Genomic DNA, 24,185 nt, shown 5'->3' with positions numbered 1-24,185 from the left:
GGGACATCCTATACTTAGAGAATATAGAAATTTAGGGTGAATGAGCTGGACTTAATATATAGACCTACAAATCCTGAATGTGCATATTGTTTTTATTTGACATCACTGGATATGGCCTACTCCTGTTCTTAGTCCCTCATTGTGGACAAGGGTCACACCCCTAGGGGAGTGTAATAGAATCACACCTGTGGAGAAAGACAGTGTGTGTCACACAGCTTGAATGAACCCCTCTCCCAGGCAATTTTATTATGTGTCCCCAAGGAACAGTGCCAACCCTGTCCGATCCCTTGCCAAAAACAAAAGTAAAATAAAATTCAGAAGTATTACGTTAGACTATAGGCTGTTGTTCGTGAGATCGGCATGAACTTTTGTGTGGATAATTTCCCACTGTTGAAGTTTTCTTTTATCAGATTATCTCTTCTATTTTCTTTAATATGGTCTGTAAAGACCTACACCATCTGGTCCTTGCCTACCATTATGACTTCATTTCTTTTAACTTACTCTTCATTGACTGTGCTCCAGCCACCCTGACTTTTTTTTTAATCTACCCTTTCAATATACCATTCCCATTGGGGGTCCACTTATACTTATTCTTTCTGTGTAAGAGCTTCATCCCTAGATCCTTTAACTACATCCTTCCCAAACTTCAACTCAGAACCCAGGTGGTACCTTCTCAGAGAGGCTATGCTTACATACTACACCAACATGAGAATTCATCTTCTTTATAGCACCTATTTAGGGTGAAAATTAAAAAGAAAAAAATGTGTTTGTAGTACTGTTAGCTCCACAAGAACAGGATTTTTGAGTTTATAATTCCCAGTTACAAGTGAGTACATAGTAGATTTTCAATAAATAACTGCTGAATGAATAAATGAATGGTCATCTGTATGTGAAAGAGGGGGACCAAGAGAGGGGCAAGCGGGGCCATTGAGCGTGTGTCTTACAGGACTCTGTCTCCAGTGCTCCCATATCTAGTGCCCTAGTCAATGGTTCTCAATCTCAGATACACATTGAAGATGTCTAGGGACCCACTAAAACTTGAGACCTACTCCCAGAAATTCTGATGTAATTTTTTGGGTATAGCCTAGGCATCAAGATCTTTCAAAGTTCCCCAGATGACTGTTATGTGTATCCCAGATGAGAACCAGTCGTCAGGTGTTAATAAAACTGAGGTTATCTTTTCCTGGACCTCTTGTGACTTATTTTTTTAAATGTTTATGTATTTATTTTGAGAAAAAGAGAGAGAGTGAGAATGAGTGAGGGAGGGGGAGAGAGAGAGGGAGAGAAAGAGAGAATCCCAAGCAGACTCCACACTGAGCACTGAGTCCAAAGTGGGGCTCGATCTCACAATTGTGAGATCATGACTTGTGCTGAAATCTAGAGTCTGATGCTCAACCAACTCAGCCACCCAGGTTCCCCCTAACTTCTTTATTAAGTAAATTCTGAGACTCTCTAACTCCAGAGCCACCCAGCAATACTAATCACTAAAGATATCTCCAAAGTACTTGGTCTAAAGAAAGATCTGGACTGCTTGTGTTTACCTTAAGGATCAAATTCCCATTGACTGGTGGGAACCTTTTAGTTTATAAGAGAAGATACATAGAGCTTTTGTTATAAACTAGCAATGGTATGTGAGCTGAATTCAGAATTTTCCACATTAGTGTCTTTCTTGGTCATTGCATATTAAAGTAGGGTAGGAAAGTAACTTAATAGTGCTCCTGGGAACAGGAGCAGGTTTTGACATTTTGAAGGTCATGTTTCTGCCCCTTAGGGAAGCATTTGAGAAAACGGAGCCAGGTTCATTCCCTAAGCCCATCTCTTGGGTATCATGGGGAAGGTACTAATGGCATTGATGTATGTGCACTATGGAGCACGATGTTGGTTGAGAAAAAAACTTAAAGCAACAAAACCCTGTTTTCAAAGAAAATCAAACTGCAATTCTAAAACTGATCAAAGTGGAGTGGTTCGTTTGAAGGAGACTTTGTAGCTTGGAGGCCACTCAGTGTAGGCTGCCTCACACAGTCCCTATCCCCAGATGGCCCTGGAGGACTGAAGCCTAGGGCTCTGCCAAAGGTATCTTGAAAAGCACACTTGCAGCTGATGCTTTTAGGAGTAGCAATTATAGAGAAGTTAAAAGTAGTAACAATTAGGTAAGGATGTGCTGTGTTTACCTTGGTTTCAAGATTGAGTATGGTGTCAGGATTAATCAGGTTGGCCCTTTTCTAGGATCATTTCAATATACACAAGCATGACCTGGGAACCTTGGTGAAATGCAGGTTCTGATTCAGTGGGTCTTGGATGGGACCCAAGATCTGCATTTCTGATTAGCTCCCAAGAGCTGCCAGTGCTCTTTCAAATCACAGTTCATATATCAACATCCCCCAGGAGACTTATTAAAAATGTAGATCTTGGTGCCCCATCCTGGAACTTCTGGCTGCAGCCCCTCTACCTGAGGGTTTGGAAGTCTTTGTTTTTAACAATTTCCTTAGACTTTAATGATGTTCAGTAAGTTTGAGAACTGTGCTCTAGCAGGTGTCTGCCTACAGGGAACCCTTCAGGAACCCAGGAGGAGGGCCTGTGGCTCACCACGTGCCAGGGCTGGAGGAGGGTTTGGAGATCACTCTTTTATTGATTAGAAAACTGAAGTCCCAAAGGGCAAATAGTTCTTTCAGGTGCCCATCACCAGCTGGCAGCAGAGCAGAGCAGACGCCAGTGTGGACGACCACCCAACCCCCAACTGGCATTCAGAACTTGGACCCTGAGAAGTAGAAGAGATGGCCTAGAATTTAGCCTCGGCTTCAACATTTACTAAGTGTGTGATCTCGGCAATTTTGCTCAACTGTTCTGTGTTTCCTCATTTGTAAATTGAAAATATCAATAGATTCTATGTCATGAGCTTTTGTGACCAGGTCAGCACATGTTTAACATGTTTAACATGATTCCTGGTACATAGTAAGTACTAAATCCCATGATAGCCTCTGGATTACAAAAGTGAGATCATGATTGCAAAAGTCATACCAGAAGACGTAGCATTAGGAGTCTCTTGCCAACTGCCAATTCATAAGATTTTGAAATGGATCGTCTTTGAAATGATCGTGTGTAGTGCACAGACCATAGATCTGGAATGAACACACCTGGGTTTGTACAGCTTCTCAGGAGAACTTTTCTATGGCATAAGGTAGGGTCACCCTTGTATAATAAAGTGGTTACTAAGATACTGAGGAACCAGGTTACTGGAGTGAATCACTCTCAGCAGATAAAATAGCAAGATGGGGTGCGGAGGGCTGAATTCTCTCCTGGGATTCTCTCCACAGGGTCCAAGTATTGGTTGACAACTTAGAGTTTGCTGCAGTTATGTGGTGCAACAGCTTTGAGCAATGTGTTTTAATCTTCACACAGAGAGTGTAGGGAAGATATTTTTAGCCTGATTACTAAAGAGAGGAATGTGAGTTTGAAACGCATGCTTCAAGAGTTCAGTAGGGGAATGGTACTGTGTGCTTATTACTATCAGGAAGTGTGTTTTTTTGCACATGACCCAGGTTTTCAGAATAGTTCTGATATTCAGACGTTCGGCTGTTCTATGAGTAAAATTCTACCTGTATGACCAGATAAGCTGATTTTGTGGGGAAGTGGTTGGGAAAACATGGCCACTATAGACCAATATGATCATATCAACAATACATGGTGTTTGAGGAAAAGGTAGTACATACTATAAGTAGATGTGACTTTTCCTTTGTCTTAGTAATGAGTCAGATTTTTTTCAGTTTCAAATGACAGAAACTAACTCAAACTGGCTGAGACAAAAAGGGGATTCCCTGACTCTTATTACAGAAAAGTCCAGAGGATTCATGGCTGGCTGGATGCATATTCTCAAACAGTGACCCAGCAAAGCCACCTCTCTTCACCTGCTTACTCTTGTTTCCCTATGTTGGTGTTATGTTCAAGCAGGCTCCCTCTTTGGGTGACACCAGGAGCCCAGAGTTCATGTCCTATGAGCTTGGCATTCATATATAAAGAAAATGACTTCCCATAGTGTTAGAGTGAAAGGTCTGAAAATTCACTCTGGCTGCATCTGGGTCATTTGTCTCTCCCATACCTTGCAGAGAGGGGACTGGTATCAGCAGCACCTGAACCACATAGAGTACAAGACTCCTCAAAGGAAACTGAGGCATTGAGTTCAAAAAACGAGGGCATGGGTGCTGGACAGGGAAACATAATAAATGTCTTTATATCCTTTGCTTCCCATCACTTCTTTATACCCAGTCTGCCTAGAATAAAATTCTGCCACATACCACTGTCAAAAGACATACTATCTCTTCTACAAGAGATCTGCCTCTTGCCCAAATGATAATCATTTGTCCACCACTTACTTTTTCCACCTGTACAACATGAACTTCACTGAGGTCTTAGTTCTGGCTGTTGACTGTCCCTCCCCATATGATTTTCCCTTGGAGATTTTTTTTTCTCCCACACTGTCACCCTTTTGCCTCCCAGTCTCCATAAAACTTTGTCACTCAACTCTTGCAATTCCCTTCAAACTGTGGAAGGAAGAAAAATGCCTATAGCTGCAGACAACCAAGAAGAATTTCTTCTAGGATTTCTTCTCCCATCCAAGTACTAACCAGGCTTGACCCTGCTTAGCTTCCGAGATCAGACGAGATCGGGCGCGTTCAGGGTGGTATGGCTGTAGATTAGGATTTCTTCTGAGAAACGTGTCAACACAATTTCATCACCATATGTAGTATCTTTGGCAAACTGCAGAATGGACCCACTGTTCATTTTAGTTCACCAGGGCAAGTGCTGTAGGAGTGATATGCTTGGATCCAATTTGCAGTTTGCTTTTAGAGAGCTAATTAGATATGAATTTGCAAATGAGAATAACTACCCTTGCATGTAGCAATTTGCTTTATTAAATGAGAAATGACATGGTGTGTGTAATGTTCTTAGCGTGGTAAGGTTCACAGTTACGCAGAGAGTGGAAAAGTTCCAAGGGTGATTGGTGCTCAATGTATAGCTGAATGTCATAGATTTAGAAAGGGCCTCAGACAGCCAAAAAGGGACATTTTAATAAAATGTACATTTTCATTCAGCACAGTACATCAGAACCTCCCAGAGGGTTTGTTAAAAAGAATTAAGATTTATTGACTGCTAAGTGTCAGACACTAGGCAGAACCCGTTCTTCCAAACATTCTGCAGGGAATTTTATATTTTATATTGAAGGGTTAACTGACTTGCTCTTGGTAACACAGCTAGGCTATGAGGGAACTTCAGGCCAGTGGACCCCAGACCCCAAGCTCTGACATACCGTGATCCCTTTGGCTATTTAGAAATTATCCATGGCTACCTGCTGGGTTTTAAATTCTTTAAAAAAATTTTTTTAGAACAGTTTTAGGCTCACTACAAAATTGAGAGGAAAGTACAGAAGCAGCCTATATATTCCTTGCCGTCCCCTCCCCCCCAACATGTGCAGCTCTCCCATTATCAACATCTCCCACCAGACTGGTTCATTTGTTATAATTAATGAACCTACACTAATACATTGTTATCACTCAGAGTCCATAGTTTATCTAAGGGTTCACCCTTGGTGTTCTACATTTCATGGGTTTGGACAAACGTATAATGACAGGTATCTGTCATTATACAGAATATTGTCACTGCCCTAAAAATCCTCTGTGCTTCCCTATCATCCCACCCCTGCTCCTCCCCTGCCATGGCAACCGTTAAAATTTGTAGAGTTTCCCTTGCCCTTTATAGAATGTCAAAGAGTAGAAACTATATAGTATATAGCCTCCTAGATTGGCTTCTTTCGCTTAGTAATATACATTTAAGGTTCTCCCATGGCTTTTTATGGCTTCATAGCTCATTTCTTTCTAGCACTGAATAATATTCCATTGTCTGGTTGTAGTAAAGTTTACCAATTCTCCTGCTGAAGGACATCTTGGTTGCTTCCAAGCGTGGGCAATTATGAATAAAGCTCCTGTAAACGTCCACGTGCAGGTTTTTATGCAGCCACATGTTTTCAGCTCCTTTGGGTAAATATCAAAGAGCACAGTTTCTGGAGTGAATGGTAAGATTATGTGTAGTTTTTAAAGTAACTTCAAAACTGTCTTCCAAAGTGGCCGCACTATTTTTCATTCCCAGCAGCAGCGAATGCAACTTTCCTGTTGCTCCATATCGTTGTCGGCATTTGGGTTGTCAGTGTTCTGGATTTTAGCCATTCTAATAGGTGTGCCACTAACTGTTTTTAAGTTTTTCATTAAAAATGTATTGCATGCTTTCTAAGTGGTAGAGAACAGATGTGTGTGATGCTCTGTGAATTTTTGAGAAGCAACTGCCAGATAGTACCTGAGATGGAAAATAACAATAACTAAAATCTGTTGCATATTGACTAAGTGCCATGTCTTGTGTTAAGCACGTTCTATATTTTCATTTTGAAATGTATTTAATCCTCCTACAAACTTCCTGAGTTAGATACCACCCCATTTTAGCATAAGGAAACAAAGTCTCAGAGAGGAGAAGACACTTGCTTCAGGGCATCCAGTAAGTGAGTGATAGAACTGAGGGTGGAGTCCAGAAAGTTTGGCTCCACGGCCTTTGCCTTTGACCTCTATGCAGCACCATCCCGCAGCGCCCCTTGCCACACCAGATCCTATCAGCCTCTGTCAGGAGCAATGATACCCTGTTAGAACTCAGTCATTTTTATACCTAGTGTTCCTCAGTTACCATACGAGAGCATCTAACCCCACCCCGCAAGCCACTGCTGTCTTTTAAAGTCATCACTATCAAAATGTTAGGTGGTATTTTATTTTTAAATTCACTGTCAAAAGGACAAAGTTTTTGGAGAGTGAGATAGTATCACTGAGGAAAGAGAGAATACTACATTATCGGTTTATTCAACAGATTTCCCAAGAGGGACTGCATGTGCCTGGTTCTGTGCGAGCCATTGGGAGGCAGTACCACGAGGATGCACGCAGTGTAGTGATAGGTTTGCAAATCAGTACTCTAGGGCGATATGCTGAGTTTTGAAGTAGAGGGGAGGCCCAGGTGCTTTGGGGGGGCTTGTTCTGAGCCACCCATGACAGCCCCTGAACTGCATCTTCCCCGGTAGGTAATGGAAGGCTGTTCTTTAGTTAACGGGATGAGGTTCTGCAAAAGTGCGTGCTTAGTGACAAATATGTCTCGTTGCCAAACAAACAAAATAGATAATAGAAATGTAAACAATTAATGAGTTAATCAGAGGTTGGCAACCTTGGTTTAGCTGCTCCACGGTATCTTCAGTCTCCTGCTATCTCTACCTTCTCAGTTGTTGGCATTCATATTTATACGTTTTACCTCATTGTCACGAGCTAGAGGTTATCACTCCAAACAGAACCCAGGTAGAAAGTTGACAAAGAGAGTGGTAGTGAAAGAGATCTTTTCCTGTAATGGAACTGTCCTTTTATTAACAGGGCGGAGAGGATATGAGACTCTACGGGGCACATCCTTGCACATTATGGTCACAACAGAATGACCGTTTCTCTGTCTGTAAAGAATTGGCTGGACTTAGAATGGCATCTAACAGCACTTCTATTTAGAAAGTACTTTGGAGGGGTACCCGGATGGCTCAGTTGGTTGAGCATCCAACTCTTGATCTCAGCTCGGTTGTTGATCTCAGGGTCATGAGTTCAAGCCCTGCGCTTGGCTCCATGCTGGGCGTGGAGCCTACTTAAAAGAAGAAAAAAAATAATCCACTTTAAAAAGAAACAATATGTAGTAGGTTGCTTCCAAGATCAAATAAGTGTTTTCCTCAAAAGCATGTGTCCTGATGTTTCCAAGGCCACATAAGTTAAAATCTTCTGGATTGAGCCAAAGTTTTCTTTTTTGTAGGACTTGTAAGAATCTTTAGCATGTTTATGATTTCTTTGAATCCCCAGGCATGCATTATTGGATCAATGTGGTGATTTACTTTAGTAAGCGCTTAACGAACAGGGTAATGTTTTGTATATGGGTACATGCAAGTTAGCCTACCCAGTAGGAAAAATTAGCATTTGAAGCAACCCTCAGAAAGACTTGTACCTCAGAGGTAGTTGCTCAGACATTGTGAATGACACTTTTGCAATCTACACCATAGGTTTGCAGAAAGGAAATAGAAATGCTTTTTTATTATTAAAATTAGTGGTTTTCAGATGTATTACAAGCCAGAATGATCTCACAGCCCCACAACCCTCCCTTGAACCACGGGAACCAGAGGATTCAGTCATCTGATCTCTTTGGTCCTTGAGGTGTTGCACCCACACTTCACGGAGCTCTTTGTCACGTGACACCGTCCTGTAGTCTGCTAGTACAGCACCCAGCAGACTGTGATCTCAGCCCGTCTTAGGCAGAGTGAATATTTTACACAAGGGGCTTATGCGAGATCCCAAAGGTAGACTGGGACTTTCTAGAACTTACAAGAACAGTATGCGTTCATGTGTATTTGCCTACTTGCTATTGCATATGTGTATGTTTGGCAGAAGGTGGTCTAGGACTTGCTTGTGTTAGGAGTTTTTATGTGGCAGTGGGAATGTGCGGTGGAGTGGAAGGTACATCGGAAGGCTTGGGAAATACTGGTGAAAATATTCATGATACCAACACAACCATTTTGCATGAGCAGATGGGCTTAGGGTATTGACTATGGAATGTTTTCAGTGTGATACCGCTCGTAACTAGTGTTCTCAGGAACACACTTTGGGAAATAAACTTAGATGCAGGGAGTAAATTTCTTAGGTGATATTTCCATTAGTCTGGAGTAGCCTGGGACCGTTGATCTAGGTCTTTCCTGTTTGTTTTTTGATTTTCTAATCTGTCGTATAATTTAAAAGAAAATTGTTAGAGTTATCACGGTGAAATCTCTTTTGATTTTGATTTTAATGAACTGCTTTTTTTGAAAAGAGTAAGATTGAGGAAGTTTGAGAAAAAACGAAATACATGGTCACTCCACCTATGCACTGATAGCAGATATGTAGATGAGAAATGAAGCATGGAAGGCATTATCTGGATGTTTCTATGTGTTTAAATGCTTCCTATTTATAGAGTGACATTTAGGTGACTGAACATTTTGCTTTCAGAAGCATGATGCTGTAAGACCCATCTTAAGATAGAAAGTCCTTTGTGGTGAGAACATTCACTGCTTTTCTGTGGCATCTACAACCAGCACACATCTAGTAATCAAAAGGAGAACTGCATGGAATAAATACAGTAGTTGACTTCTGCCCAAATCCTTTTGAAAAGAGGAAGTGGAGCCTTTCTGCTCTTTGACACACAAAAGCACATTGCTTTATAATGGATTCCACAGAAAAAGCAAAATCCAAACAAAGCAGCATCTTTTTACTGTAACCTATGTACAATGTAAGTGAGATGCCAAGTATGCAAATGGTGGGAGGGAAGAAATGCATTTTCACTACCCCAGTTACTGGACATTGTTTAGAAATACGAGTAGTAATTGCCCATGAGTTAGGTGATTAATGTGCACATTTTTTCCTCTTCCTCTTCTTCTTTAATAGAGTCTCAGTCTAATTATTATATACTATTTCTTTGATGATTTCTTTTTTTGTAAAAGATGGGGTGGTGGTCTGAGAACTAGATCCATCTTCTATCCGCTCAAGTCAGCAGGGTGAAATGTAATAGCAGTTCCTTCCTTACTGATGCCTCTTTCTAGACACCAGTAAGATTTTCTCATGTCCATTATAAGCTCAGTTCTGAAAGCAAAGCCAGATCAATCCCATTTATTCTAGTGGTCCAAGTGCAAGTGAAATCAGTGCCATTATGCAGCAATTTCTGCCAAGTAGACAATGCAGAGTCCCAGTTTGGAAACCACAGCAGCGAAACTAGACATTCAGCCTGCCCCCATCCCCCGCCCCCCTACATTCCACACCCTTTATTGGTTCCTTACTATGTGTGAGTTTACTAGTCTAACCAACTCCCCTTCACTATGAGATAGGGACCTTGTTTAGTTTGTCTTTGTGGCTCTATTTCCCTCCACCCTTCCCAGGACTTGGGCCAGTGCCCCATCCAAGTAGGCTCTAGATGTTGGTTGAGTAAATACTTTTGAAGGACTCGAAAGAACTGTTGAGGGGTGGGGAAAATGGCTTTGCTGGAGCTGCACATGAAGGAGGTTTGATTCTACAGGCTGGAATGAAGTAAAGTAGGAGGATGAAGGATGTTTGAAAAACTGGGGGTGGAAGTCACTAGGGAAAAAAGAAATGCAAAAGGGAATTTTGTCTTCTGTTTTGGAGTTAAATTCATCAAGGCTATATAAATCTCAATGCATCAAAAGTGACACCACCTCATAAAATCTTAGACTGTAATGTCTAATGTGGTAGGCAGTAGTCACATGTAGCTATTATATTTAGACTGATTAGAATTAAATAAAATAAAAAAATTTAGTTCTTGAGTCATACTAACCACATTTTAAGTGGTCAGGTGCCACATACAACTATTGACTGCTGTATAAGACAACACAGATGTAGAACATTTACATCATCTCAGAATGCTGTGTCAGACAGCACTGCTCTAGGGGATGATAGAATCATTTTGTCAGTCTCCTTGTTCTTTGATTCTACAAATACTAACTGAGCACCTGCTTTGTTTCTGGCACTGCACTGAGAAAGGTCTGAAATGTTTAAGGGCATAGACTCTGGAATAGCTGGAACAGAGTCTGGTTAGGCTGTTCACTCACTGTGTGATGTTGGGCAAGTCACTTAACGTGCCTCTGCTTTTGTTGAATCATCTGTAAAGTGAAAATAATAAAATTATCTCATAGGGTTGGTGTGAGGATTAAATGAGTGTGTGTATGTGTGTACATGTGTGCACACCTGTAGGAATTTACATACATTGTGCATGTATGTGAGTGTAATTATGTGTATATATATTTGTGTATGTGTGTGTATATATGTATGTATATCTTAGAACTACTCCTGGCACATATTCTGTGCTTGGTCAGTAGGAGCTGTTAATAATTGTAGTACATATATTTTAATGTTTATTTATTTATTTTGAGAGAGAGAGAGAGAAAGCATGTGTGAATTGGGGAGGGGCAGAGAGAGAGGGAGAGGTAGAATCCCAAGCAGGCTCTGTGCTGTCAGTGTGGAGACCCGCACAGGGCTCAATCTCATGAACCATAAGATCATGACTTGAGCTGAAATCAAGAGTCAGGTGCTTAACCGACTGAGCCACCCAGGCACCCCAGTAGTCGGTATTTATTACAGAGCAGCAAAGAAAACAACCGTGCTTCATGCTGTCCTGGAATTTACCATCTTGTGGGAGCAGCAGACAATAAGTCATTAAAGAAATTAATAATTACCAAGTATGTCACGAACTGCAAAGGAAATGAATGGGACAACGCAAGAGAGAATAATAGGGGGAAAACTACCTAGAAAGCTTCTCAGAGGAGGTAACATTTAAGAAAACAAAGAGGAGAAATGCCAGTCTTGGAAAGGGAGAAGGAGAGAACCAAGACAGAGGTAAGCATACCATGAAGGAGGACAGTGTGACTGTAACAGAAAGGGAGGGGTTCCAGATGAGGAAAAGGTTCCAGGAGAGGAAAAGAGGGCTGAAGCCAGTGGCGCACAGTGTGCACTAGGGGACATATATTTATATTATATGTAAAAGGATCACTCTGGGAACTGTTCATGATATGGATTGGAGGTGGGGGACATAAGAATGAAGGCAGAGTGCATTAGAAGTCTATTCTAATAGATCAGGAGGGGGGGGGATGATTTAGACTCAGGTAGGAGGCATGGAAGTGGAAAGAAGTGAGCAGTTTCTAGATAGTGAGCAGTTGACAGGACCAATGAGACTTGCCAGTGGATTATATGTAGTTGGTAAGAGGGAGGCATCCAGGCTGATGCTTATATTTTTTACTTTATTAACCAGGACAATAGTAGTTTCATTTACTGAAATAAGGAATACCTGTAGAGAACATTTTTGGTAAAAACAAACAAACAAACAAACAAACAAACAAACCCAAACCTACTTGATGACAAATAGTCTGCTAAATATGGAACTCTGGTGTCCATATGAAAGGCTGGGTTTGAGATAGGCACATGGGCATCATTACCTCATAGATGATATTTAAGAGGCAGAATAGGAGACCAGTTTCTGGAATGATACAGTATAGACACAGTAAACTTTTTACCCCAGCAAAATAACTATTTAGCTGAAGAAAATTTATCTATCTAGACGTTCTCTCTCCCTCCCCCTCTCTCTCTCCCCCATATATATAATATATAGATAGAATTAAAAATATATACAAGTATGTGAAAATATAAATACATAAATCTCCTTAAAGTCTCTAGAAATTGTCCTAAGGGCATATGGTAAATGGAGAAATATTCACTCAAATAAATTTACTAAATCTCAGTAAGAACCATAAAGTCTGTAATATTTGAGCCATGATACCCACTTCCCAGCTATATCTTATGGAATCACCAATGAAAGGGCAGGCTTCCAGCATTTTTCATTGTCTCCCCAAAACCCCATGTTTCAAAAGCTCTTTTCACAGTGGACTGGAGTTTCCACCTAGCCCCAACTTGTGGGACAGAAGCTATATGCCAAATATGACAGGCCAATAGTATTGGACTCTAGTCATGCTTGAGCAGTTTTCAGGTAGAGTAGGAGTCCCATGCTAGGAGGGTCAAGTCAAGAATAATAGGGGCCACCATCCCTCCCCAATGCCTGATTATAGACATAGAGCAGGGGTGTCACTGCATGAGAAGTGGGCCTCTCTCCCCATGTCAAACTCTTGTTCAGTAGCATAGAGCTTCAGTCCAGGGTAGAGAGGCAGGACACTACATCTCTGACTGAGGGGAGTGACTTTCTTTGGAACAAAACATGGTGAATTCTGTGCCTACAGTGTTGCTGAAAACAATGGTGATCTTGATGGAGACTAATTATGAAGATGCTAATAACTCCGTGACATTGGTAGCAATGAGTAAAATGTAGAGCAATCAGAAGTTTAACAACAACAACAAAAAACAAACAAACAAAAAACAGCCACAAAAATTGACCACCAAGAAGAGCCCTCCTGGCATCATAGGCAACCTTGGGGGTTGAAGGAGCAGTACACAAGTAATAGACGGTCTCTACTCAAGAGTAATCAGAACAAGACACAGGGCAGACTTGAAAATATTTCCAAGCTCCACACAGAAAAAAATGAAATAAATACAAATCTAGCATTGGCACCAGGGGCTTAAGGATAACCTCTAACCAAACAGTGACTGAGTAATAAGCTACTGGAACCCAGGAGCAACTTCTAAGAAGATAGGCTTAAAAATAAAATCACATATATCCCGGGTAGTCTGGAAGACTGTGTGTGTATGTGTGAGGCTGCACTCTCAGGAGTGAATGGAGAGGGGTAGTCCCTAGAAAAACAGGGCACAAAAAATGAAAACTTCTTCATCTGTGGAAGTAGCCTCAATGCTACTCACATATCCACTGTAAAGGCAAGAGTCTAATTACCAGCAAGGATTAAGCACGACCTTTAACCGATAAGTGGCTTATGCCAATTAATTAGTGACCCTGAAATAACCCGACTAAAAGACAAAAACAAAAAATAAGAGGGATATCACAAACTGCACACTGGGTGGAAATAGACGTCACAGATTTAGTTTAGCCAAGTAATGAAACCAATAAATCAATAACTTGGAAAACACGAATAATATCAATCCCTGAGGGCAAGGGCTGATGTAGAATCAATGTCCAGAGTTGCTGCAATACATTATCTAAAATGTCTAGTTTTCAACAAAAAAATTTGCAAGATATTCAAAGAAACAGAAAAGTGTGACCTATATGAAAGGAAAAAAAGAAGGTGTTAGTAACTATTTTGAAGGAATTCAGGTGTTGAACTTAGCAAAGACTTTAAAACAGCCATTATAAATGTGTTCAAAGAACTAAAGAAGAGCATGTCTAAACAATTAAAGGGACCCATGAGAACAATGTGTCTTCCAATTAAAACGGTCAATAAAGAGATAGGAATTATAAAAAAATGAACCAAATACACACTATGTAGTTGAAAAGTATAACAGAAATGAAAAATTTACTAGAAGAGTTCAAAAGTAGATTTTCTCTGTCAGACAAAAAATGGCCCCAGAAATTTGAATAGATATCAATAGAGATCATGCAATTTGAAAAGAAAAAAAATTTTTTTAAAGGAAAAATGAATATAATGAATAAGAAAAATATAGGCCATCATTAAACATACCAACATACATGTAATGAAAATAATACAAGGAAAGGAGAAGCAGAAGAGGCAGAAAAAATATTCAAAGAACTAATAGCTGAAAACGTCCCAAATTTCATGAAAAATTATACATTCAAGAAGTTCCATAAGTAGGATAAACACAACTAGACCACATTCAGACACATAATAGTAAAATATTTGAAAGTCAAATACAAAGAGAACACCTTGAAAGCAGTGACAAATGACTCATCACATACAAGATCAAATACAAAGAAACTCCATCAAGGTAGACAGCCAACTTTTGACTACAATGTAGGCCAGAAGGCAATGGGATGGCATATCTAAAGTGATGAGAGAAAAAACTGTCAAGCAAGAATCAGCAAAATCCTTTTAAAGATGAAAACAAAGTAAATATATTCCCAGATAAACAAAAGCTGGGAGATTTTGTTGATAGCAGACCTGCCTTACAAGAAATGCCGATGGAAGTTGTTTGGGCTGAAAAGTAGTAGCATCAGACAATAATTTGAACCCACACACACACACACACAAACATGGAGTGTCAATACAGATAATTTTAAAAGACAATGTAGAGTGATGTCATGGAAGACGATGAAGTAGGAAACTTCAGGAACCAGTCCCACCCCTGGGGGAAAAAATCACTTTTGAGGAGGCATTTATAATCAGAGTCAACTATTGGAAATCTGGAGTCTGGTCAAACTCTGGCAGTATCTAGGGGAGTGCTTAAGTGAGATGCTGGCCAATGAATTTTTGCATTTCACAGAGGAGCTACCCTCTTCCATTTTCTGGCCTTGCATCAGGTAGCTGTGGGAATGGCAGCCTATGTTTCTGATGTGTCTTGAAGCTGCCAGGTTGTACAATAAGCACCTTGGTTTCCAAGGATCAGGGTTATATGTGTTGATCTGTTTTGCAGATTACTGAGGGAGCAGTGCACGAGTTGGCTATTATTGCAGCCCTCTTAGACTGAAGCAGCTTCAGGGCAGCATTTGTTGGGTAATTAAAAGAATAGAATGCCTTTACTTCTCTTTCTTTATTGGATCCATGCATTCAAGGAATTCTCCATCAGGCCACTAGCCAACTACTGAGATAACAGAACAGAGACTTTAGTGAGCGATCACACCTGACAGGAAAAAGGGTCCTTGCAAAAATAGTTGAGAGAAGTCAGTAAACAAACAGATGACTATATCCTTCTACAAGCAACATCAGCAGTCCCGGGGGGAAAAGGAGAATCTGAATCCTAGAGGTACCACATTATGACATAAAAAATGTCTAGTTCTCAACAAAAAATTACAAAGTAATGAATCAGAAATGTGTGGCCTGTTCATAGGGGAAACAAATCAACATAACATATCTCTGAGAAAGCCTAGAACTTGGGCATACCAGACAAGACTTTAATGATACTAATATATGTGAAGAGCTAAAGGAATTAATAGACAAGACCTAAAGGAATTCAAGAAAATAATGTAGGAACAATTAGTGAAATACCAGTGAAGACAGATTTTTTTTTATTTGAGAGAGAGAGTGTGCGTGAGTGGGGGAGAGGGAGAGACAGTATCCCAAGCATGCTCCACACTCAGCACAGAGCCCAATCAGTGCAAGGCTCGATCCCAAGACCCTGGACCTGAGCCAAAATCAAGAGTCAGACATTCCAACTGACTGAGCCACCCAGGTACCCGGACAGAAATTTCTAAAAGGAACTAAATAGAAATGCCTATATATATATATACATACATATGTATATATATGTGTGTATATATATGAAAGTTGAAATATATATATATATGTATATATATATATATGAAAGTTGAAATGAAAAATTAACAAAAGGTGTTCAACAGCAGATTTAAACAGGCAGAAGAAAGAATCTGCAAACCTGAAGATAAAACTATTGAACAATTGAAATAACCAGTTCTGAGGAACAGAAAGAAGAAAGCATGAAGAAAAATGAACAGAGCCAAAAAAACCTATGAGATACCATTAAAGGTATCAAGATATGCTTTCTGGAAGTCCTAGAAGGAGTAGAAGGAAAAGGAAAAGAAAGGGGTGTAGAAAACATATTCGAATAAATAACAAGGGAAAGCTTCCTAATTTTGCTTAAACACATCAATTTATACGTTTAAGAATCTCATACAACTCCAAGGAGAAAAAAGAGATCCACATCAAGAAACATTCTAATCAAACTGTCAAAAGCAAAGGCACATCTTAAAAGTAGGAAGAGAAGGGACTCATCACATATAAGGGATCCCTAATAAGATTATCAGCTAGTTTTTTCCTCTGAAACCATGAAGGCCAGAAGGCAGTGAGATGATATATTTATTGTGAAAGAAAAAAAAAAGTGTCAACTAAGAATTCCATCTGACAAAATTATCCTTTAGAAACAAAGGAGAAATTAAGACATTCCAAGATACTAAAGCTAAGAGAGTTTATATACACCTGCCCTAAAAAAGAATGCTAAAAAGAGACCTAGAGGTATAGTTCTACCATAGTAAAGGTAATTGCATAAAAGCTAGTATTACAGAATTTGGGGCTTTTTCCTTCTCTTTTTTGTTTCCTGTATTATTTAAAAGACAAATGCATAAAACAGTAATGTAAATCTATGTTAATGGGCACAGGATATATAAAGATGTAATTTGCGATAATAATAACAATAAAAATGCGTTGGAAGACTGGATAGGACCAGAATTAATGTATACTATTGAAGCCAAGTTGGAGTTGGTATCAGTTCAAACTAGACTGTTACATATTGAAGGTTTGACTGTATTCCCCATAGTAACCGCTAAGAAAATAACTAAGAATTATACAGGTAAGGGAATGAAAAAGTAATAAAAAATACTATGCTAGAAAAAAAAATCAAGCACAAGTGAAGTTGGTACTGATGAACTGAGGAACAAAAACAATATAAGGCATATATAAAATAGCAAAGTGGCGGAACTAAGTCCTTCATTATCAGTAATAATTCTAAATGTAAATCAAACTCACCAATGAAAAGGCAGAGATTGACAGAATGGATTTTTAAAAAATGTTTTATACATGCGCCCTATGTTTATTACAGCCTTATTTACAATAGCCAAACTATGGAAGCAGCCCAGGTGTCCATCAATAGATGAATGGATAAAGAAGTTGTGATACATAGGTTTACAATGGAATGTTACTCAGCCATAAGAAATTTTGCCATTTGCAACAAGATAGATAGAGGTCAAGCATATAATGCCAAGTGAAATAAATCGGAGAAAGACAAATACTATGATCTCGCTCATATGTGGAATTTAAAAAAGAAAACAAGCAAAGAAAAAAAGAGAGAGAGACAAACCAAGAAACAGACTCTTAATTACAGAGAACAAACTGATGATTACCAGAGGGGAGGTGGGCAGGGGGAGGGAGGGGTTATAGGTGGTAAGGATTAAAGATTACACTTATCATGATGAAAAAAAGAAAAATAAAAATGTTTTAAATATATGCTATTTATAAGAGACTCACTTTAGGTCCAAAGGCACAAATAAGTTGAAAGTTAAAGAATGGAAAAAAATATTCCATGCCAATAGTAACCAAAAGAGAGCTGGGTTTTTATACTAATACCAGACAAAGTAGGTGTAAGTCAAAAATTGTTAACAAGAGACTACGAAGGACATTGTGTAGTGTATATGCAAAGCGAATGAAGACAAAATAGAGGGGAGAAATAGACATTTCTACAATGATAGTTGGAGACTTCAATACTCCACTTCCAAAAGTGAAAATGAATAGAACATCTAGCCAAACTACCAATCAAGAAAGAGAGAACCAGAACAATACTATAAACCAATTAAATCTAGAAGACATATTAAAGAACATTTCATTGAACATCAGCAAAATACACATTCTTCTTAAGTTCATACAGAACATTCTCCAGAATATACGATATGTTAAGTCATAAAACAATTCTCAATAAATTAAAAAACATTTAAATAATACAAAATATATTCTCCAACCACACAGGTTGAAGCTGGAAATCAATAGCAGAAAACCGGAGAAGTCACAAATATGTGTCAGTTAAATAGCATACTCTTAACCATTGGGTCAAAGATTAAATCGCTAGGGAAATTAGAATGAAAATGAAAGCACAACATACTTAAATTTACAGGATGCAGTGAAAGCAGTACCCACAGGGAAATTTAGAGCTTTTTTATGCCTACATTAAAAATAAAGCTCTCAATTGGGGCACCTGGGTGGCTCAGTCGATTAAGCGTCCGACTTCAGCTCAGGTCATGATCTCGCAGTCTGTGGGTTTGAGCCCCACATCGGGCTCTGTGCTGACAGCTCAGAGCCTGGAGCCTGATTCAGATTCTGCGTCTCCCTCTCTCTCTGCCCCTCCCCTGCTCATGCTCTGTCTCTCTCACTCTCAAAAATGAATAAATGTTAAAAAAAATTGTTTTTAAATAAAAAAATAAAAATAAAGCTCTCAAATGAACAAGCTAACTTAACACCATAAGGAACTAGAAAAAGAAGAGTAAACTAACCCCAAAGTTTGCAGGAAGAAGGAAGTAAGAAAGATTAGAGCAGAGATAAACAAAGAATAGAAAATGGGATCAATGAAATCAGTAGTTCTTTGAAAAGACCAACAAATTAGGCAAATTTTAGCTGTAGTAAGAAAACACAGAAGACACAAATAGCTAAAATAAGACATGAAAGTGGAGCTATTGTTTCTTACTTTATAGAAATAAAAGGAATGTAAGAAAATACAATGAACAATTATAATCCAATTAATATATTGGGTAACCTACATGAAATGGAAAAATCCCTAAAATCACACAAATTACCAAAAGCGACTCAAGAAGAAAATAGCAATCACAGCATAAAACAAAATGTTTGAATAAGTAGTAAATGATATCTCAACAAAGGAAAGTCCAGGACCAGAAATCTCCAGTGTGAATTTCACCAAACATTTAAAGAAGAATTAACACCAATCCTTCTTAAACTCTTCCAGAAATTTGAAAAGGGAGGAATACTAACTAAAGTAATCTATGACATCAGCATTGCTTTGATAACAAAACCAGACAAAGATACCACAAGAAAAAAAGCTACAGGCCAATATCCCTTTTAATATAGATGCAAATAACCTCAACAAAATGGTAACAAACCAAATACAACAGTGGGCTAAAATGAGTATATACTATGTCCAAATGGAATTTATCCCAGGAATTCAAACATAATAAACGTGTCTTTTAACATAAAAGAATTAATTAGTGTGATATGCTATATTGATAGAATTGGGAATAAAACCACATAATCATTTCAGTAGATTCAGAAAAAGCCTTTGACAAATTCAACATCCTTTCATGATAAAAAATTTTATAAATTAAGAATATAATGTGTTAAATTTTTTTTTAAAGAAGGGGCACCTGGCTGGCTCAGTTGGTTAAGCATCTGACTTCGGCTCAGGTCAGGACCACACGGTCCATGAGTTCGAGCCCCACATCGGGCTCTGTGCTGTCAGTTCAGAGCTTGGAGCCTGCTTCGGATTCTGTGTCTCCCTCTCTCTCTCTGCCCCTTCCCCACTCATGCTCTGTCTCTCTGTCTCTCAAAAAAAGAATAAACATTTTAAAGAATATAATGGAACTCAATAAAGGGCATTTACCACAAATCCACAGCTAGCATCAGAGTCAATGGTGAAAGACTGAGAACTTTCCTTCTAAGCTCAAGAACAACAGAAGTATGTAGGCTTTCACCACTACTGTTGCACATTGCACTAGAAGTCCTAGGAAAAGCAATTAGGCAAGAAAAAAAATAAAGGTTTCTAAATTGAAAAGGAAGAAGTAAAACTTTTGCTATTTGCCCATGAAATGATTCTATATAGCAAAACGCCCCAAGAACACACACATACAAAAACTATTAAAGCTAGTAAAGAAATTCGGCACAATTACTGAGTACATAATCAAAATCAGTTATGTTTCTACACAAAAACGAACAATCTGAAAAGAAAATTAAGAAAATAATTCTATTTATAATAGCATCCAAAAGAGTACTGTAGGGAGATGAAAAGTCTTGTACATTGACAATTACAAACCATTGCTGAAAGAAATTTTTAAAGATCTGATTAAATGGGAAAGGACTCTGTGTTCATGAATTCGAAGATTTAATGTTGATAAGATGCCAATATTCCCCAAACCAACCTACAATGTCAGTGCATCCCTATCAGAATTCCAGTGGCCTTTTTACAGAAATGGGAAGATATACCTCAAATTTGAAAATATTCCTCAAAATCTATTTGGACCCCCGAATAGATTAAACAATATTGAAAAAGTAAAACAGTAGAAGAGTCACATTTCCTGTTTTCAAAACTTATTACAAAGCTACAGCAATCAAAACTGTGGTATGAGCATAAAGATAGATATATGGAACAGCAGAAAAAAATTGAGGGTTCAGAATAAACCCAAAAATCTATTGCCACTTGACATTCAACAAGGGTACCAAGATCATTTAATGGGATAAGAATGGTCTCTTCAACAAATGGTGCTGGGACAGCTGAGTATACACATAGGAAAGAATGAAGCTGGACCTGTGTCACAGCCCATTTATAAAAATTAACTATAAGTGATTAACAACCTAAATATAAGAACTAAAATAATAAAGCTATTATAGAATAGAGCATAAGGGTAAATTTTCATGACCTCATTTTGGCAGTGGATTCTCAGATTTGATACCAAAAGCATGAGCAAGAAAAAAAGAATAAACGAATTTGACTTCATAAAAATGAAATACTTTCATACATCAAAAACTATTATCAAGAAAGTGGAAGGGCAATCTAGAGAATGGAGAAAATATTTGCAAATCCTATATTTGATAAGGGACACTTTACTATTAAGAATAAATAAAGTCTTTTTACAACTCAAAAACACAAGGACAGACAACCCAATTTTTTAAAAAAGCAAAGGGCTTGAAAAGTTATTTCTTTTAAGAAGATATTCCAATGACCAAAAGCACATGAAATCATGTTCCATATCATTGTCATTAAAGAAATGCAAATTAAACCACAATGAGATACCACCTCATGCTCATTAAATGGCTATTAAAAAGGTGGGGTGGGGGGAAACCAAGAATAGTAACAATTCACTAGGATGTGGAGAAATAGAAACTCTTGTATACTGCTGATAGGAATATAAAATGGTGCAGGCAGTATGGATATAATTTGGTATTTCTTTAAAGAGTAAAAACGGAATTAGTATATGACACAGCAGTTTACTTCTGAGTATATATCTAAGAGAAATAAAAACATGCCTGCATAGAAAATGGTACATGGAAGTTGATAGCAGCATCATGCCTTGTAGCCAAAAGATGAAACTGTAAACAACCCAAATGTTCATCAGCAGATGAGTGGATAAACAAATTGTGGTATATACATATATATATATATATATATATATATATATATATATATATATACACATACATACACACACAATGAAGTATTACTTAGTCATAAAGAAGGAATGAACCTACTGATAAATGCTACAACACAGATGAACCTCAAAAACATTATGCTAAGGGAAAGAATCTAGAAACATATTGTAGGATTCCTTTTATATGAAATATCCAGAGTAGATACATCCATAGAAGCCACAAAGCAGACTAGTGTTTGCCAGAAGATGGGGGGAGGGAAAAATGGCAGGTGATTACTTCATGGATGTGGAATATTCTTCTGGGGGGCATTGGAAGGCTTTAAAACTAGAAAAGGTGGTGGATGAACAACATTGTGAATGCACTGAGTGCTTCTGAATTCTGTAATTTACTATGGTTAATTATATGTTATGTCAGTTTCACCTCAATTTTTAAAAAATGGCAAAAAAAGACAATGTAATTGCATTATTTCCCCCCTTTTTCCTCTTAACCGATTTTAAAAAGTAAATGTGTATATATAAAACAATGTATATATAATTATACTGAAGGGCTTATATTGTACAGAAAGGGAATGCAGTCAAAAGCAACAGTACAGAGGAGGTGGTTGGGAATAAAGCTGTTTGGGGGGTAAGGAAATGATACCAGATGATAATTGAATCCATAGGAATAATAGAGATGAATCAGCAATGGTAAAAAGATCAATATAATAAATTCTATAAATAGGTACTTGCTCTTCTTCTCCCAGGGCCTGTAAAATACATAAGATTACATAAAGTAATGATTATTACAACGCATTGTTTAGTTTGTAACATATTTAGATCAAATGTGTTGAAAAATCATGTTATAAAAGGAAGGGGAACAGCACTTGATAGAAGTAGAGTTTCTACTTTTCACTGGAACTAAGCTACTAAAAATATGAAGTAGATTTTGATAAGCTAAAATGTATATTATAAGCTCTAGAGTAACCACTAAGAAAATATTTTTAATGCAATGAAATGTGAGTGAAATCAAAATGTTACACTAGGAAATATCCATTAAATACAAAGGAAGACAGTAAAAGAGAAACAGAGGAGCAAAGAAATTTGAGACCTAGAAAATAAAAAACCAAGGGGGCAGATGTAAATCTAACCATATCAGTAATACCATGTAATATGCATGATCAAACAATCCAGTTCAAAAGCAGAGGTTTTTAGATTGTATTTGATTTTATTTTTTAAATATAACTTATTGTCGAGTTGGCTAACATACAGAGTATAAAGTATGCTCTTGGTTTTCGGGGTAGATTCCCATGGTTCATCACTTACATACAACACTGAGTGCTCATCCCAACAAGTGCCTTCCTCAATGCCCATCACCCATCTTTCCCCTCTCCCCCACCCTCCCCTAAAAAAACAAGCAAGATCCAACTGTATGCTGTCTGCAGGAGATCATTTGGATTCAAAGATTATATATATATATGGAGAGAGAACAAGTTTGTAAAAAGATATATCATGAAAATAGCAACTATAAGGATGTGACGTGGATATGCACGTGGATATGCTAATATCAGACAATACAGACTTTAAAACAAGAGCTAGAAAAGGGTGAGACCACCCAAGGAAAAAGCACTGCTAGAGAAGAACTGAGGGTTTGGGGTAGAACTTTGGGAGTTCTCCAATTGAGAGGTAGGAGAAAAGGCAAGTACCTTGAAAAGGAGACCTGGAAGCTACAGTATTTTCCAGACTTTTACATATCATGCTTTGGCGTAAACACACACATTGGAATCCTTCAGCATCAGCCCTAAGATTGCATGCAGTTGAACTGATCCATTCACTCTTTTGTCCACCTCAGTTTAACAAATAAGGAAAAGAAAGGCATGCACAGTGACTTCCCCTAAGTCCAAGAAACACAGTTAACAGAGCTGAAGCTAAAAACCACACACACACACACACACCTCAACAATATAGGTGTGGGGTCTCACTTTTCCTTCTTCTCTGGTATTCAGTTAAGTCTTTACTTGTTTTGAGAGCCTTCAAGGTAGACTCTCAGGGTACAGCCTGTTCAGGATCCTAGTAGAAATTTCTCAAGATGTTAAATCAATGGAATGCATTTGGGTTGAATGTATATTAGCTGTGTCGTTGTGGATAACTGATTAACTTTGCTGAAACCGAGTTTTCTCGGCTCTGAAATAAAGAAAACCATACACTAAGAGAGATATAATCATAAAGAATGAATGAGGAGCACAGAATCCCTTCGAGCTTAGTGTGCATTTTAGGAGCCCATCACATTGGTTTGAAAACCACAGTCACTCTCCCTAACCTCTTGAGGACACCATGAAACATTCAAGATGTAATGTCTCTGCATTGCAAACTTAATCTCCACAAATACAAAGATGTTCAGTGAAAACTCCATTCTATGTTTCAGATAGTGAAGAAGAAACACCACAAAATTCTTTAAGTTTCCAGTGGAGATTCCAACCATAATATAGGTTTCATTAACATCTACTGCTTGACATGAAAATGCCAGTGATTCCATACTACTAGAAAATTAAAGTCCTTGTTGGCTTTTAAACATGCCATAAACTAAATGGCTAAAGGCATTTAGTAAATGCCCTTGTGTG

The 24,185-nt window shown here is 38.3% G+C and overlaps 1 protein-coding gene and 1 long non-coding RNA gene across 5 annotated transcripts in view; one reads left to right on the top strand and one right to left on the bottom strand.

The window, feature by feature from the left end:
• The window catches only part of LOC109279056 (uncharacterized), a 309,036-nt gene that overhangs the window by 6,003 nt on the left and 278,848 nt on the right, over nucleotides 1–24,185 (bottom strand). The window contains exon 3 of one of the 4 annotated variants that reach the window (XR_008420466.1): nucleotides 7,595–7,704. The exons of 2 other annotated variants lie outside the window; for them this stretch is intronic. The gene's annotated coding sequence lies outside the window, so the exon portion shown is untranslated. The remainder of the gene's footprint in view (nucleotides 1–7,594; nucleotides 7,705–24,185) is intronic. One more of the 4 variants, XR_008420467.1, reaches the window with a different exon arrangement.
• The window catches only part of LOC109279053 (uncharacterized), a 230,860-nt gene that overhangs the window by 166,935 nt on the left and 39,740 nt on the right, over nucleotides 1–24,185 (top strand). The gene's annotated exons all lie outside the window — the stretch shown is intronic.

The sequence above is a fragment of the Panthera pardus genome, unplaced genomic scaffold (genome assembly GCF_024362965.1).
Source record: "Panthera pardus isolate Hobbes unplaced genomic scaffold, ASM2436296v1 HiC_scaffold_8, whole genome shotgun sequence".
NCBI lineage: Eukaryota > Metazoa > Chordata > Mammalia > Carnivora > Felidae > Panthera > Panthera pardus.
This window is presented reverse-complemented; position numbering and strand designations above follow the sequence as displayed.